At 49.2% G+C, this 10,986-nt stretch overlaps 16 non-coding genes and 2 pseudogenes across 16 annotated transcripts in view; all 18 read left to right on the plus strand.

Annotated features, from left to right (window-relative positions):
* The first annotated feature begins 41 nt into the window (after positions 1 to 41).
* On the plus strand, positions 42 to 160 carry LOC140350136 (5S ribosomal RNA). The gene has a single exon (XR_011925034.1). It is a non-coding gene; the product is annotated as a 5S ribosomal RNA (ribosomal RNA).
* A 161-nt stretch (positions 161 to 321) lies between these two features.
* On the plus strand, positions 322 to 440 carry LOC140350137 (5S ribosomal RNA). The gene has a single exon (XR_011925035.1). It is a non-coding gene; the product is annotated as a 5S ribosomal RNA (ribosomal RNA).
* Positions 441 to 602: 162 nt separating this feature from the next.
* On the plus strand, positions 603 to 721 carry LOC140350239 (5S ribosomal RNA). Its single transcript, XR_011925129.1, has one exon. It is a non-coding gene; the product is annotated as a 5S ribosomal RNA (ribosomal RNA).
* A 155-nt stretch (positions 722 to 876) lies between these two features.
* LOC140350139 (5S ribosomal RNA) lies at positions 877 to 995 on the plus strand. The gene has a single exon (XR_011925037.1). It is a non-coding gene; the product is annotated as a 5S ribosomal RNA (ribosomal RNA).
* Positions 996 to 1,157: 162 nt separating this feature from the next.
* Positions 1,158 to 1,276, plus strand: LOC140350005 (5S ribosomal RNA). The gene has a single exon (XR_011924909.1). It is a non-coding gene; the product is annotated as a 5S ribosomal RNA (ribosomal RNA).
* A 165-nt stretch (positions 1,277 to 1,441) lies between these two features.
* Positions 1,442 to 1,560, plus strand: LOC140350218 (5S ribosomal RNA). Its single transcript, XR_011925110.1, has one exon. It is a non-coding gene; the product is annotated as a 5S ribosomal RNA (ribosomal RNA).
* A 6,223-nt stretch (positions 1,561 to 7,783) lies between these two features.
* Positions 7,784 to 7,902, plus strand: LOC140350252 (5S ribosomal RNA; annotated as a pseudogene).
* Positions 7,903 to 8,057: 155 nt separating this feature from the next.
* On the plus strand, positions 8,058 to 8,176 carry LOC140350141 (5S ribosomal RNA). The gene has a single exon (XR_011925038.1). It is a non-coding gene; the product is annotated as a 5S ribosomal RNA (ribosomal RNA).
* A 161-nt stretch (positions 8,177 to 8,337) lies between these two features.
* On the plus strand, positions 8,338 to 8,456 carry LOC140350142 (5S ribosomal RNA). Its single transcript, XR_011925039.1, has one exon. It is a non-coding gene; the product is annotated as a 5S ribosomal RNA (ribosomal RNA).
* A 168-nt stretch (positions 8,457 to 8,624) lies between these two features.
* On the plus strand, positions 8,625 to 8,743 carry LOC140350048 (5S ribosomal RNA). Its single transcript, XR_011924951.1, has one exon. It is a non-coding gene; the product is annotated as a 5S ribosomal RNA (ribosomal RNA).
* A 164-nt stretch (positions 8,744 to 8,907) lies between these two features.
* Positions 8,908 to 9,026, plus strand: LOC140350219 (5S ribosomal RNA). The gene has a single exon (XR_011925111.1). It is a non-coding gene; the product is annotated as a 5S ribosomal RNA (ribosomal RNA).
* Positions 9,027 to 9,186: 160 nt separating this feature from the next.
* LOC140350248 (5S ribosomal RNA) lies at positions 9,187 to 9,305 on the plus strand (annotated as a pseudogene).
* A 164-nt stretch (positions 9,306 to 9,469) lies between these two features.
* LOC140350143 (5S ribosomal RNA) lies at positions 9,470 to 9,588 on the plus strand. The gene has a single exon (XR_011925040.1). It is a non-coding gene; the product is annotated as a 5S ribosomal RNA (ribosomal RNA).
* A 155-nt stretch (positions 9,589 to 9,743) lies between these two features.
* On the plus strand, positions 9,744 to 9,862 carry LOC140350144 (5S ribosomal RNA). The gene has a single exon (XR_011925041.1). It is a non-coding gene; the product is annotated as a 5S ribosomal RNA (ribosomal RNA).
* Positions 9,863 to 10,023: 161 nt separating this feature from the next.
* LOC140350045 (5S ribosomal RNA) lies at positions 10,024 to 10,142 on the plus strand. Its single transcript, XR_011924948.1, has one exon. It is a non-coding gene; the product is annotated as a 5S ribosomal RNA (ribosomal RNA).
* Positions 10,143 to 10,310: 168 nt separating this feature from the next.
* LOC140349928 (5S ribosomal RNA) lies at positions 10,311 to 10,429 on the plus strand. Its single transcript, XR_011924835.1, has one exon. It is a non-coding gene; the product is annotated as a 5S ribosomal RNA (ribosomal RNA).
* A 161-nt stretch (positions 10,430 to 10,590) lies between these two features.
* LOC140350209 (5S ribosomal RNA) lies at positions 10,591 to 10,709 on the plus strand. Its single transcript, XR_011925101.1, has one exon. It is a non-coding gene; the product is annotated as a 5S ribosomal RNA (ribosomal RNA).
* A 159-nt stretch (positions 10,710 to 10,868) lies between these two features.
* The window catches only part of LOC140350006 (5S ribosomal RNA), a 119-nt gene continuing 1 nt past the window's right edge, over positions 10,869 to 10,986 (plus strand). Inside the window, exon 1 of the ribosomal RNA XR_011924910.1 lies at positions 10,869 to 10,986. This exon is cut by the window's right edge and continues 1 nt beyond it. This is a non-coding gene — a ribosomal RNA (5S ribosomal RNA).

Here is a 10,986-nt window from a genome sequence, read left to right on the forward strand (position 1 = left end):
CAAAAAAAGCCATTTATACGAGTTTTGACCTGGAACATTTGGCTCACGGCCATACCACCCTGGAACAGCCCGATCTCGTTTGATCTCGGAAGCCAAGCGGGGTTGGGCCTTGTTAGTACTTGGATGGGACACCGCCTGGGAATACCAGGTGCTGTGAGCATTTTCACACTTTTTCACCTGTCAAAAAAAAAAAAAAAAAAGAAGTTTTTCATTGAGATATCCCAATTTTGACCGAGCAAGTGGCGTGAAGGTACTCTTCACGAAAAGACAGTGTTTGATGCAAAAAAAGCCATTTATACGGGTTTTGACCTGGAACATTTCGCTCACGGCCATACCACCCTGGAACAGCCCGATCTCGTTTGATCTCGGAAGCCAAGCGGGGTTGGGCCTTGTTAGTACTTGGATGGGACACCGCCTGGGAATACCAGGTGCTGTGAGCATTTTCAAACTTTTTCACCTGTCAAAAAAAAAAAAAAAAAAAGAAGTTTTTCATTGAGATATCCCAATTTTGACCGAGCAAGTGGCGTGAAGGTACTCTTCACGAAAAGACAGTGTTTGATGCAAAAAAAGCCATTTATACGAGTTTTGACCTGGAACATTTCGCTCACGGCCATACCACCCTGGACCAGCCCGATCTCGTTTGATCTCGGAAGCCAAGCGGGGTTGGGCCTTGTTAGTACTTGGATGGGACACCGCCTGGGAATACCAGGTGCTGTGAGCATTTTCACACTTTTTCACCTGTCAAAAAAAAAAAAGAAGTTTTTCATTGAGATATCCCAATTTTGACCGAGCAAGTGGCGTGAAGGTACTCTTCACGAAAAGACAGTGTTTGATGCAAAAAAAGCCATTTATACGAGTTTTGACCTGGAACATTTCGCTCACGGCCATACCACCCTGGAACAGCCCGATCTCGTTTGATCTCGGAAGCCAAGCGGGGTTGGGCCTTGTTAGTACTTGGATGGGACACCGCCTGGGAATACCAGGTGCTGTGAGCATTTTCAAACTTTTTCACCTGTCAAAAAAAAAAAAAAAAAAAGAAGTTTTTCATTGAGATATCCCAATTTTGACCGAGCAAGTGGCGTGAAGGTACTCTTCACGAAAAGACAGTGTTTCATGCAAAAAAATCCATTTATACGAGTTTTGACCTGGAACATTTCGCTCACGGCCATACCACCCTGGACCAGCCCGATCTCGTCTGATCTCGGAAGCCAAGCAGGGTTGGGCCTGGTTAGTACTTGGATGGGAGCCCGCCTGGGAATACCAGGTGCTGTGAGCATTTTCACACTTTTTCACCTGTCAAAAAAAAAAAAAAAAAAAAAAGAAGTTTTTCATTGAGATATCCTAATTTTGACCGAGCAAGTGGCGTGAAGGTACTCTTCACGAAAAGACAGTGTTCGATGCAAAAAAAGCCATTTATACGAGTTTTGACCTGGAACATTTCGCTCACGTCCATACCACCCTGGACCAGCCCGATCTCGTCTGATCTCGGAAGCCAAGCAGGGTTGTGCCTGGTTAGTACTTGGATGGGAGACCGCCTGGGAATACCAGGTGCTGTGAGCATTTTCACACTTTTTCACCTGTCATAAAAAAAAAAAAAAAAAAAGAAGTTTTTCATTGAGATATCCCAATTTTGACCGAGCAAGTGGCGTGAAGGTACTCTTCACGAAAAGACAGTGTTTGATGCAAAAAAAGCCATTTATACGAGTTTTGACCTGGAACATTTCGCTCACGGCCATACCACCCTGGACCAGCCCCTTTGCAATCAGTGCAGGTGCGTGCAATTTGTGGTGTGCTGCATGGTCTGGAGCTGGAGGTTTGGGAGTTTTTTTTGAGTTTTTAATCGTTATTTTGGTCATTTTCATTTACTTTTTTCAGTTCTTTTGTTTGTTCCCCTCCCAGTAAACTTACTGGGAGGTGGATTTTTTGTTTTTTGTGAGCATGGCTCAAAGGACGGACAACACGGCATCGGACACTGGAATGGACACGACAAAGGCAAGACAAAGTTTGAAAGAATCTGTAAATAATAGAAAGAACGAAGAAAGAAGAATGAAATTTATGAAAGAACTCACTGTGGTGTTGGAGTTGACGGAGGGAGCACAAATCACGCCACTAGCTTTTTTGAAATCGACTCAGGAGGTGTGCGGCTCCATAGTAGCGTGCAGACTCATCTCGAAGGACAAATATGAAGTAACCGTCAGTACCACTAAAGCGAAGGAGCGGCTCCTGGACGGGTACTGCATTGGAGGAGTCAGGGTTCACGCCCGTGACATCTCGGTGGATGAGCTGGTCGTGTCCTTCATGGGGCTGCCGGCTTATATCGAGGACGAGGAGATCCTGGCCAAGCTCTACGCCTGGGGGGTCTCTGCGGTCTCCGAGGTGAGGAGGAGAATGTGGCCGGGGTCGAACGTGGCGGACGGCACCAGGTTTGTACGGGTAAGGTTCACGGACACGGTGCAGTCCTTACCGTATTCTGTCAGGTTTGACACCGCGGGGGGCCCCGAGTACTTCAGGGTAATACACGACAGGCAGGTGCGGGTGTGTAGGGGGTGTCTCCAGCCTGGCCATATTCTGAGGGAGTGCCCTGACTTTCTGTGCCGCAACTGCGGGAGCCAGGGGCATTACGCGCGCGAGTGCGTCGCGCAGCGGGCCCCGAAGTGCAGAGAGTGCCGCATGTTCCGCCACTTATGTCCGTGTGGTGCGGGTGACAGAGAGGAGGACAGAGGGGAGGACAGAGGGGAGGACAGGGAGGACGCCATTGGAGGAGAGAGCAGTGACGTGGCCCAGAACGTGCCCGCAACTGCTCTCTCCGAAGTAGAGGAGTTTTTGGAGGAGGAGGCTGTGGAGGAGTCAGGGGAGCCAGAGGTGTCTGGCTCCTCTTGCTCCTCTGACTCCTCAGACGAGGAGGCGCCCGTCGCACTGGAGATGGTGCTCGGCTCAGCGCTGGCGTCTGGGAAGGTGGGAGCAGGACAAACTGCTCCTCCTGACCAGAGGGAGGGGACTCGTGAGGGTCCAACTCCTAAGCCCGTGGAGGAAGAGGCTGAACCCGGGAGGAGGATGGGTGCGGGACAGGCCCCGCATCTTACCTCCAAAGGGGGGGACATCACCACAGGGCTGGGTGATGATCCCAAGCTCCAGTCGGACGGTGGTAAGAGGGGACAGGTGGAGAAAAAGGAAAAGAAAGGGGCAAGACGCAGGAAGCAGGTGGCAGGAGACGGAGAGGGCGCTGCTGCTGAGAGCGGCTCTGCCTCCTCCGTTCCAACCACTTCAAAAGCGCCAGCAGAAAGCTCCATCAACCCACCATCCTCCACACGCAGCTCTGCCCCACGAGGTGAGCTCGAGACTGTTTTTAATGATGACTTCATGGATTTCTCCACCCGTGAAGTCAGAAAAAGAGTGTGGCAGTCGGATGCGACGGGCGCCAAAAAGAAGTCTAAATAAAAGATGGGTTACATCCTCCAAGGTCTCCTCTTAATGGCGTTCTCCTTGTCCTCTTGGAACGCAGGCGGCCTGCGGAGCCCAGTGCGGATGCAGAGCGCGTTACACTTTTCCAAGTGGGACGTGCTCTGCATCCAAGAAACGCACTGGGATGTCAGCCACGCGCAACAAGTGCGGAGCATGGGAGTAGGCTCTGTATTTTGGGCCCTGGGCACGGCGTGCTCGCGCGGTGTGGCCACGGTGGTGAGGCCTGGTGTCTTAGGCCAACCCACCCTGGTACACGCCGACCCAGAGGGCTCCTTCCTGGTCCTGGACTTCACGGACACAGTGAAGTTCAGACTAATTAACATCTACGCCCCGAACGATGATGGTCTGAGGAGGCAATTCTTCAAAAAAATATTTCGCTTTGCGAACGACAATACAATCATAATCGGTGACTTTAATACAACACTTTGCAAGACAGACATCGGCATTAACAACTCTTTTAAAAACAGCACTGCCAGGACAGCCCTGTTGGAAGAAGCCGCCAGCAGGAACCTGACGGAGGTGTGGCGGTTCGTCCACCCCTTCCTGAAGGATTTCTCCAGGCGGCAGGTCGTCCAGGGCGTCCTGAAGCAGTCCCGCATTGACCTCTGTTTTGCCTCCTCAGACCTGGCACAGAGAGTCAGTGGTGCTTCCTACAAGTGGTCAGGCTTGAGTGATCACTCCACTTTAGATATTTATTTTGGGTTAGTTTCATCACCGAGGAATGGAGGACTGTGGGTCCTAAACAGCTCCATCCTCGGTGATGAAACTTTTTGTAGGAAAATGGACTTTTTGTTTGATGTATTTGACATGGAGCTGGAGCTGATCGACAGCGTGGTCGATTGGTGGCCGACGGCAAAAACACGCATTAAAAAGCTCTGTGTCAATTACAGCAAACACAAGGCGTGGCTGTCGACCAGGAGGGAGACCGCTCTCCGCCAGCGCCTGCAGGTCCTGGACCAGGGCGCAGCTTCCACCACTGGCCCTGTGGATCCAGAGTACCTGGTGGTGCGCGCTGAGCTGGAGCAGCTGGAGGTAAGTAGGTGTCAGGGTGCAATTTTGAGGGCAAAAGCCAGACACACAGTCGAAGGAGAACGCTCGACAGCGTTCTTCTTCGGCTGTGAGAAGGTTACACAGGGAAAGATGCACATAGATAAGTTGATAGATAAGACAGGTAAGATTGTTTCCGAGGTAAGTGAGGTTTTAGAGACAGCGCAGGATTTCTATAGTAGGCTTTTTAGTTCAGACGGAGTGGCAGAGCAGGCTTTAGACCAGGCTGTAGGTGCTCTGGAGCGCACACTGAGCAGGGAGGCTAGGGAGCTGTGCGACGCGCCTCTGTCTCTCATGGAGATAGAGGCTGCAGTCAAGAGTTTAAATACAGGAAAAAGCCCCGGAGAGGACGGACTAACCTGTGAGTTTTTCAAGCGTTTCGCTTCCAGGTTAGCTCCGATCCTACTCCTATTATATCAGGATTTTGAGAGTGAGAGTAGAGTTGGCGATGGTTTTGCGATGAGTGTCGTCACTCTGCTTTTTAAGAAGGGCGACAGGAGCAGCCTCGCCAACTACAGGCCCATTAGCCTTTTGAACGTAGACTATAAAATTTTAGCAAAGGTATTAGCAGGTAGGTTAAAGCGTGTGATTGGATCCGTCATACACCCCTCGCAGGCCTACAGCGTCCCCGGGAGGGACATCTCAGACACAGTTTTGTCTCTGAGATATCTCCTTCGGCAGATGCACGCGACCGGTGGTATTCACGTTGGTGTAGACTTTAACAAGGCGTTCGACAGAGTTGAGCATTCGTTCCTCTGGACTGTATTAGGTAAGTTAGGTTTCGGTGAACGGTTTGTTAATTGGCTACAGCTCATCTATTCCTTTGCGGTCAGTAAGGTCAAAGTCAACGGGTTTCTAACTGACTCTTTCCCCTTAAAAAGATCAGTCAGGCAGGGCTGTCCCCTCTCGTCGCTCCTCTACAGCATCGCCGCTGAGCCTTTGGCGGCCATGTTGAGGGCGGACGCGGCGGTGAGGGGACTGACCACGCCTGCGGGTAGGGAAGTCAAAATTTTTCAGTACGCAGATGACACGAATCTGATCCTCCGAGACGTGGAGAGCCTGAACGCCTCTCTCCACGTGCTCAATGTTTACGGCCTCGCTTCAGGGGCCAAAATCAATTTCGATAAAACCACGGTTAAATTTTGCGGCAGCGTCACGCCTGTTCCTCTCCCTGTCCAGCTCCGGGAGGCCGGGGACTCCTACAAGGTCCTCGGCGTCCCCCTGGGCAGAGACGAGGAGGCGTGTCGTACTGCACTTTGGTCGCCTTTGTGCGAGAAAATTACAGCGCGCTTGAATTTTTGGAGACGTCGTAATCTGACATTAAAAGGTAAAGTCTTAGTTGTAAATTCTTTGTGCATGTCCATGTTGAACCATGCACTCTCCGTGTACGGCCTGCCGGGGGTCTATGCTAACAAATTAAGGTTAGTGATAAACCACTTTTTGTGGAATCGTGAGAGGGGCTTTATTGCACATAAGGTTATGATAGGTGAGTACGATCAGGGAGGTTTAAAGTTAGCAGATTTAGAGTTAAGGAAGAAGGCCTTCAGGCTGAAAACAATTCGGAAATTTCTAGACGTTGAGGTAGATGCTCCATGGAAGGATTATATAGGTGAGTTTGTTAATAGTCTAGGTAAGTTTGGTGTTTATAATTTGTGTTTGTTGCCCCCTGTTTCGGTCCTGGAAGGCCTCCCCCCCTTCGAGAGGGAACTCTTGGAGGCGTGGAGGACTTTCAGGCCCCTGACTGTGGCGGTTCCAGACAGCGGTGAGGGTCTCGCGCACATGCCCCTCCGTCATAACCCTGACTTGCTCTCCGCTCCCCCCGGGAAGCGCGAGTGCATGATCAGTGGGGCGATGGAGGAGGCTGGGCTGGAATATGTAGGTAAGGTATTTGACGTGAAAGGTAATTTTAGTGTAGATTACATAGGGAAGTGTTTTAGGTTAGCAGGTAAAGTGTTTAGGAAAAAGTATATTAGTGGTATGGTAAGTATTTTTAACAGGAATCTGGTCAGGCATTGGGGAAGCACTTTGGGCCAAATGGGGAGCACGACAGGTAAGTTGAATTTTAATGTATTTGTTAGCACGGGGAGGTTTAGGATTTTCACAGACCTACCCACCCGCATCCTGTATCAGTTGTTGTTGCCAGGAGTGCTCGGGCGTCCCGCCTCGGAACACAAATGGTCATTAACATTCCCCGCACGCACCATCGCAACCATCTGGGCCAACATCTTTAATTGGTACACCCCACATAACGTAGGTCATTTTGACTTCAGATTTAGACACAGGATCGTCTTTACATCCGCAGCACTGCACGCATTTCTTCCCGACAGCTACGCTGCGGACTGCCCCGTGTGCCACGGACCCCCCGAGACCCTGGAGCACATGCTGTACACCTGCCCGGCCGTCCGCCCGTTCTGGTCCCGACTGCAGGACCTCCTCGCTCGGAGGCTGTCCTGGAGGCTCCCACCGCCGGCGGCCCTAGGAGGGGACGACCAGGAGCCCTGGCTCCTCCTCTTTGGTCCCGGACAGAGTCGCTCTGGAGCCAACACCCATCTCGCCCGACTAACCCTCTCCATAGCCCGGTACACATTATATCTCAACAGGAACATCCATCTCCGTGACAATAAAACAGCAGCACCCTGGCCCATCTTCAAAGGACTCTTGGCCGCACACCTCCGACACCTCCACATGGCAGCAGAGCACCGGTTCATCACCCACCTCGTCCCCCACAACACCCTGATCCACCTCACACCCTCTGGAAACCTGGACATCCTCTTCTGACCCCGGCATCACCCCCCCCAACCACGGCATCACCCCCCATCACTGAAGAATGTTTGGAGAATGATTGTGTGTTTGATTTTCAGTAATTTTTTGTCTCGTCTCCCCCTGCCCTTGTGTATCCTATTCCCTTGCCCTTGTGTGTCATGTATGTCTGTACATTCATGTAAATATATGTAAATACTTGTTTTAAGATGTTTTTGATAATAAAAGATAAAAAAAAAAAAAAAAAAAAAAGACCAGCCCGATCTCGTCTGATCTCGGAAGCCAAGCAGGGTTGGGGCTGGTTAGTACTTGGATGGGAGCCCGCCTGGGAATACCAGGTGCTGTGAGCATTTTCACACTTTTTCACCTGTCAAAAAAAAAAAAAAAAAAAAAGAAGTTTTTCATTGAGATATCCCAATTTTGACCGAGCAAGTGGCGTGAAGGTACTCTTCACGAAAAGACAGTGTTTGATGCAAAAAAAGCCATTTATACGAGTTTTGACCTGGAACATTTGGCTCACGGCCATACCACCCGGGAACAGCCCGATCTCGTTTGATCTCGGAAGCCAAGCGGGGTTGGGCCTTGTTAGTACTTGGATGGGACACCGCCTGGGAATACCAGGTGCTGTGAGCATTTTCACACTTTTTCACCTGTCAAAAAAAAAAAAGAAGTTTTTCATTGAGATATCCCAATTTTGACCGAGCAAGTGGCGTGAAGGTACTCTTCACGAAAAGACAGTGTTTGATGCAAAAAAAGCCATTTATACGAGTTTTGACCTGGAACATTTCGCTCACGGCCATACCACCCTGGAACAGCCCGATCTCGTTTGATCTCGGAAGCCAAGCGGGGTTGGGCCTTGTTAGTACTTGGATGGGACACCGCCTGGGAATACCAGGTGCTGTGAGCATTTTCAAACTTTTTCACCTGTCAAAAAAAAAAAAAAAAAAGAAGTTTTTCATTGAGATATCCCAATTTTGACCGAGCAAGTGGCGTGAAGGTACTCTTCACGAAAAGACAGTGTTTGATGCAAAAAAAGCCATTTATACGAGTTTTGACCTGGAACATTTCGCTCACGGCCATACCACCCTGGAACAGCCCGATCTCGTTTGATCTCGGAAGCCAAGCGGGGTTGGGCCTTGTTAGTACTTGGATGGGACACCGCCTGGGAATACCAGGTGCTGTGAGCATTTTCACACTTTTTCACCCGTCAAAAAAAAGAAAAAAAAAAAAAAAAGAAGTTTTTCATTGAGATATCCCAATTTTGACCGAGCAAGTGGCGTGAAGGTACTCTTCACGAAAAGACAGTGTTTGATGCAAAAAAATCCATTTATACGAGTTTTGACCTGGAACATTTCGCTCACGGCCATACCACCCTGGACCAGCCCGATCTCGTCTGATCTCGGAAGCCAAGCAGGGTTGGGCCTGGTTAGTACTTGGATGGCAGCCCGCCTGGGAATACCAGGTGCTGTGAGCATTTTCACACTTTTTCACCTGTCAAAAAAAAAAAAAAAAAAAAAGAAGTTTTTCATTGAGATATCCCAATTTTGACCGAGCAAGTGGCGTGAAGGTACTCTTCACGAAAAGACAGTGTTCGATGCAAAAAAAGCCATTTATACGAGTTTTGACCTGAAACATTTCGCTCACGTCCATACCACCCTGGACCAGCCCGATCTCGTCTGATCTCGGAAGCCAAGCAGGGTTGTGCCTGGTTAGTACTTGGATGGGAGACCGCCTGGGAATACCAGGTGCTGTGAGCATTTTCACACTTTTTCACCTGTCAAAAAAAAAAAAAAAAAGAAGTTTTTCATTGAGATATCCCAATTTTGACCGAGCAAGTGGCGTGAAGGTACTCTTCACGAAAAGACAGTGTTTGATGCAAAAAAAGCCATTTATACGAGTTTTGACCTGGAACATTTCGCTCACGGCCATACCACCCTGGACCAGCCCGATCTCGTCTGATCTCGGAAGCCAAGCGGGGTTGGGGCTGGTTAGTACTTGGATGGGAGCCCGCCTGGGAATACCAGGTGCTGTGAGCATTTTCACACTTTTTCACCTGTCAAAAAAAAAAAAAAAAAAAAAGAAGTTTTTCATTGAGATATCCCAATTTTGACCGAGCAAGTGGCGTGAAGGTACTCTTCACGAAAAGACAGTGTTTGATGCAAAAAAAGCCATTTATACGAGTTTTGACCTGGAACATTTGGCTCACGGCCATACCACCCTGGAACAGCCCGATCTCGTTTGATCTCGGAAGCCAAGCGGGGTTGGGCCTTGTTAGTACTTGGATGGGACACCGCCTGGGAATACCAGGTGCTGTGAGCATTTTCACACTTTTTCACCTGTCAAAAAAAAAAAAGAAGTTTTTCATTGAGATATCCCAATTTTGACCGAGCAAGTGGCGTGAAGGTACTCTTCACGAAAAGACAGTGTTTGATGCAAAAAAAGCCATTTATACGAGTTTTGACCTGGAACATTTCGCTCACGGCCATACCACCCTGGAACAGCCCGATCTCGTTTGATCTCGGAAGCCAAGCGGGGTTGGGCCTTGTTAGTACTTGGATGGGACACCGCCTGGGAATACCAGGTGCTGTGAGCATTTTCACACTTTTTCACCTGTCAAAAAAAAAAAAAAAAAAGAAGTTTTTCATTGAGATATCCCAATTTTGACCGAGCAAGTGGCGTGAAGGTACTCTTCACGAAAAGACAGTGTTTGATGCAAAAAAAGCCATTTATACGAGTTTTGACCTGGAACATTTCGCTCACGGCCATACCACCCTGGAACAGCCCGATCTCGTTTGATCTCGGAAGCCAAGCGGGGTTGGGCCTTGTTAGTACTTGGATGGGAGACCGCCTGGGAATACCAGGTGCTGTGAGCATTTTCACACTTTTTCACCCGTCAAAAAAAAGAAAAAAAAAAAAAAAAGAAGTTTTTCATTGAGATATCCCAATTTTGACCGAGCAAGTGGCGTGAAGGTACTCTTCACGAAAAGACAGTGTTCGATGCAAAAAAAGCCATTTATACGAGTTTTGACCTGGAACATTTCGCTCACGGCCATACCACCCTGGACCAGCCCGATCTCGTCTGATCTCGGAAGCCAAGCAGGGTTGGGCCTGGTTAGTACTTGGATGGGAGACCGCCTGGGAATACCAGGTGCTGTGAGCATTTTCACACTTTTTCACCTGTCAAAAAAAAAAAAAAAAAAGAAGTTTTTCATTGAGATATCCCAATTTTGACCGAGCAAGTGGCGTGAAGGTACTCTTCACGAAAAGACAGTGTTTGATGCAAAAAAAGCCATTTATACGAGTTTTGACCTGGAACATTTCGCTCACGGCCATACCACCCTGGACCAGCCCGATCTCGTCTGATCTCGGAAGCCAAGCAGGGTTGGGGCTGGTTAGTACTTGGATGGGAGCCCGCCTGGGAATACCAGGTGCTGTGAGCATTTTCACACTTTTTCACCTGTCAAAAAAAAAAAAAAAAGAAGTTTTTCATTGAGATATCCCAATTTTGACCGAGCAAGTGGCGTGAAGGTACTCTTCACGAAAAGACAGTGTTTGATGCAAAAAAAGCCATTTATACGAGTTTTGACCTGGAACATTTTGCTCACGGCCATACCACCCTGGACCAGCCCGATCTCGTCTGATCTCGGAAGCCAAGCAGGGTTGGGCCTGGTTAGTACTTGGATGGGAGCCCGCCTGGGAATACCAGGTGCTGTGAGC

The sequence above is a fragment of the Eucyclogobius newberryi genome, unplaced genomic scaffold (genome assembly GCF_026437365.1).
Source record: "Eucyclogobius newberryi isolate DKJ021-1_F unplaced genomic scaffold, fEucNew1.0.hap1 SCAF_7, whole genome shotgun sequence".
In the NCBI taxonomy this organism is placed as follows: Eukaryota; Metazoa; Chordata; class Actinopteri; order Gobiiformes; family Gobiidae; genus Eucyclogobius; species Eucyclogobius newberryi.